Source organism: Rhinolophus ferrumequinum, chromosome 4 (genome assembly GCF_004115265.2).
Source record: "Rhinolophus ferrumequinum isolate MPI-CBG mRhiFer1 chromosome 4, mRhiFer1_v1.p, whole genome shotgun sequence".
In the NCBI taxonomy this organism is placed as follows: Eukaryota; Metazoa; Chordata; class Mammalia; order Chiroptera; family Rhinolophidae; genus Rhinolophus; species Rhinolophus ferrumequinum.
The window spans coordinates 86633153-86638119 of NC_046287.1; positions in this window are offsets into that span (position 1 = coordinate 86633153).

Below are 4967 nucleotides of genomic sequence, written 5' to 3' on the forward strand. Positions count from 1 at the left end.
TGTTTGGAGTCTTGATTTTTTTTTAAAGCATTTATTACTATGGGACATGAAGCTATGTTTTTCTCTTTTGCTTCATGTTTTGTAAATTTTTATCTTTAATGAGACTATACACGACTGTCTGAAAAATTCCGTGATTCAGAAACGTGAGGCTGGCTTGCCATTGGGATGATTGTAAGTCTTTGAAATTGGTGATAAACCCTAGGATGTGGGTTCTCTCTGGGGAATACTGAGATGGTGTCTGCTGGGGTTTCGAGATAAAGGAAGGTTAGTTCAGTAAAACAGCTGATTGATTCTTTTCCCCTTTGAAACGACCAGTTATTCGATCAGCTGGTCTTTGTGGAATTATGTTAGTGGCTCTAGTTTTCCCAGAACTGTCTCAGTTTTGATATATGAAAATCTGCCGAGACAGAACGTCCCTAGACAGAATGTCCAAAAAGAAGTTGTGAGTCCCTGGCATCTGGCTTGTTCTTTAGCTTTTGGTTGCTAGCTCTCCCCTCGCCCGTCCCCCACCCCCACCCCCATAAAATATCTTCTCTTTCATGGAGAAAGATACATGGGGTCCTTTAGTTTGAACTGTGTATTCCAGCCCTTTTCCTGGTTGCTAGGCAACTGAGAACATGGTTGCCAGGACAGAGCTTTCTGGTGCCTACTCTTAGACACAGATCCCGGAGTGGGTCTAAGAGGAGACTGCGCTTCCTTCATCATCGATGGCCTTTTTATGGTGGATTCGTTTCCTGTTGCTGCTGTAACAAATTACCACATATTTAAGGGCTTAAAACAACCCAAACTTATTCTTTTATAGTCTGGAAGTCATAAGAACCAAAATAAGTCAAAGTGGGGGCAGAAGTAGCTTCCTCTGTAGGCTTTGAGGAGTGAATCCACTTCCTTGTCTTTGTCAGCTTCCAAAAGCTGCTTGTGTTCTTTAGCTTGTGACTCCTTCCTTGCATCACCCCCAAACTTTTGCTTCTGTTGTCACATTTCCACCTACTCACTTTGATTCCCTACCTTTTTATTAGGACCTTTGTGATCATGTCAGTCCCACCTGGCAAATCCAGGATAATCTCTCCATCTCAGGATCCTTAATTTAATCAAAGCCACAAAGTCCTTTTTGCCATATAAGGTAATAGTCAAGGGCCACAGAGGATGCCAAAGACCCCTGAATATTCTCTTTGAGAATTTAACCATGTTTTGTTTTTTCATGTATTTGTCATTTGACAAAGAGTGTTGAACATGTACTGTGTCCCAGCCTTGTGTCACGGGATATAATACAAACAGTGCCACACAGCGCTTTCAGTCTGGTGGGACAAAAGACATTAATTAAAGGATTATACCAATACACATGAATCCAAATTGTGGTAAGTGCTGTGAGCGGGGCCCAGGGTGTCATGGGGAACTCGTGTGACGGGGATCTGAGCTAGTCAGGGCAGGGTGGCTTGGGGAGGACTTTCTGGATCTCACATTGCTTCATTTGTCGCACTCAAATACTCAAATGTCACCTCCTCAGAGTGCCTTTCCCTAAGGCCTATTTCAATCATCACTGTCTGTAATCTCTACTGGGCTATAGTGGACTGTGCTTCCCATGATCTAACACACAATGACACACACACACTCACAGAAACATACCTCTATGCTCCCAGTAGATTGTGAGTTCCACATGGACAGTAGCGTAGTCTGTTCTGTTCACGCCGCATCCACAGCGCTGGTACCGAGCCTACACCAACAACTGTTTGTTGACTGAGTTGCATTAAATGATTGACAAGTTGCATAAATGAATGAAGTGACAATGAGTTGAGATCTGTACGTGAATATGAGGCATCAAAAGGTAAAGGGTTGGGGACTGCAGAGAGAGATTCAGGCTGAGATAATGTCGGGCAAACGGTCTATGGCTTATTAGAGGGAGTTCAGAGATGTCATTAAGTTATTCCTGAGGTATTATTGAGTACCCGTATTGGCCCTGAGAGGAGAACAAGAAGGAAAGAACCTACCTTCAGAGCTTATACATTTTGAGGGAGAGGTGTACAGGCAATAAGCAATCATACATTCTATGCATACGTATTTGTATATAATAAAGTGTCAGGTAATGATATATGCTATGGAGCAAAATAGAGAAAGGGCTAGAGCGTGGAGAGGCAGGAGGTGGAAAAGCCTCTGAGAGGAGCGGATAGGACAGAGGTCTGCCAGGGAGGGATTGAGACCAGGGGAGGAACTGGCAGAGCAAAGGAAGGCACCAACGCCAAGGCCCTAGGCAGGATGGCATCGGGGGACCTTTAGGACACAGAGGTCCTTGGAGGGTCCTGAGCAGGAGAGTAACATCATCTGATTTAGTTTCTGAAAGATGATTCTGGCTATTGGGTGGGGATTTGACTGCAGAGTCAAAAGGAAAACTTGGGGAACAAGTTGGGTGGCTCTGCAGTTGTCCAGACCAGGTGGTGGTGATTGGGGCCTGGATGGGAGGCTTGGTGACTCAGACGACGGGGTTTAGGATAAACTCTAAAGTGGGACTTACAGGCATTTAGGCTTCCTGGGAGTTAGACATGGAGCTACAGGGTTTGGTGAGAAGAGGAACCAGCGACTGGAGGTACCATTTACTAAGCTAAGTAAGAAAGGGGCTGGTTAGCGGGGTTTTTGTTGTTGGTGGTGGTGGTTTTTTTGGGGATGGTGAGGATGAAAATCAAAAGTTCTGCTTTGGATACATTAACATAGAGCTTTCTGTAGACCTCCAGGTGGTAAATGAGCCACCTGTGTGTAGAGTTCCGATTGGATCCGAGTTACAAAAGTGGGAGCTGTCAGTATAGAGACGGAATCTGAAGGCATGGGAAGGTGCGGTCCCTGGGTCCTGAGTGGAGCTCTAAGAGGGCAGTGAGATGGAGGATGGGCCCGGAGGACCCTGACATACAGGCTAGGAACAGAAAGAACATGGGCGGTGTGAGGAACAGCAGGCCAATGAGGGGAAGAAAGGCTCCAAGGTTGGGGGAACAGAGCACAGGTAGTGAGGGAGGGTGTTCACGGCCTGCAGGCCACTCTTATCAAAGCCAGGTGAGGAAAGCAGTCTGGATTTGATTCTCAATGGTATTGTCTGTGTCCAGAATGCTCACTGACCCTGCCCACAAGACACAGCTCCAGATCTTTTTTGGTTGCTTCTAAAACTCAAGCCCTCCTGAGAAGCCGCTGAGTGTAATGGACCAGGCCCGTGGGGACTTCACTGGCAGGTACAGTGACTTAGGCACCCCTGCCCCTGAGTGGCCTCTGGCCTGCACCAGGTGGGGGTGGGGTGGGGTGGGATGGGTTCAGGCCCCACTGCGCCACCTCACCCAATGAGCAAACAATTCACTCTCACCTGGTGGCCCTCTGTGGACCTGGAGCCTGGAGTGTGTGAGGTGGGCAGGTGACTGAGGCGTGTAAAAGTGGGCAGGTGACTTAGGCTATCTATCTACACCTCGTGTTTCTCAAATGGGAGTTGGCATGATAATACTAGTTCTTAATTTGCGGTGTTATACAGGTGAGGGTTAAATGATTTATACCTTTAAAGTGACGGGTCCATCGTAAGTGATAACTACTGTCATATAAAAGGATGACGATTTGCTATCACTTAGGATAGTCACAAATGGCTATACAGGGAAATTCTGAAATGTTTTGGACATAACTGGAAAATGTATTGCCTCCTAAGAAAAACTGTTTGGAAGAAGACAGCACTGAACCAACATAAGGTTAAGAGCGGCCTCTGCAGTCAGGGGTCTGGTGGAAATCTCCGCTCCGCCCCCCACTACTGGGTGGTATTGGGTGTGATTACTGTTGTCACATCTCAGTTTCCTGATTGTAAAGTCTCCTTCGTGGGGTGTTATGAGCACCTTATACCATTGTGCTCATATTCTGCAGTGTCAGACCCACAGCAAGCACGCAGTAACTATTGCAATCAGTATTATTATGGACTTTGGGAAAACATCCGAGTATAATTATTGCCTGTTGGTTACCATGTGACAATCCTTTATCGTCACGTCTCCTCTACATATGCAAATGCATGACTTATTTGCAGCTTTTCCAGAATTAAATGGAAGTATAGTTAGGTTAGGTTTGAAGGTTGCTGAATTTGATCTTAATGGGCCCTAATGGAAGATCATAGCCCCCATTTTACACTGAGGGGAACTGCCACTCAGGGAAGACGAATGGCTTTTTCATGATTAATCATCACCTCGGGTACCAGTACTAGAGCGAGGACTCGGTCCTGGGTCCCATCCTCTGAGATTCTTCCACCTAATCAGGATGTGTGGGCTGATCAAAGCCACATACAAGGCCTCCCTTGTGGTGGAGGAATTACCAGCCGCCTGTTGGTATGTGGTGATTTGGCCACACGGTGGCGCCTCACGCCTAGCAATTCCTCTGTTCCGCGTTATGTATCTTTGAGGATTTGAAATTCAAACGGAAAAAGGAAAAAAAAAAGAGGCGTGTCCTTGCTTAGAACGGAACAGATCCCAGTGCCAGAGGGGCTGTTAGGGACAGTAGAGGCGAGCTGGAATCAACGACTGAGGGAAAGCCTTGGATCATGCTGGTTGCATCAGTCGTAAGGGGAAGGCTACGGTTTGAAATCAAAGGACCCAGAGTTCCACATTCAGAGCCCATTTTTCAGGGTTTTCCCATAACATTGCAGCAACTTCACGTACAAAGTTAAACATCACCTACCAGCGTGATGGATGACAGAAAGGTGGCCCACATGAGCCAGAATTTTGACTTGACTGGAAAAAGCGACTTTTTTTTCTGAAGATATTACCTGACTCCAGGTGAGTCTTCCAGAAAAAAGAGAGGGGTCGTTACCCTTCATTTTCACTTTTTTTTTTAAATTGGAGGCTGTATAGAACATGGGCCAGAGTTTGAATACCAACTCTAATTTTGAACACTAACTGGTTTTGGAACCTGAAGAAAGCTTCTTAACTTCTGACCTTGATGTTGTCATCTTCAGAGAGGATAAATGG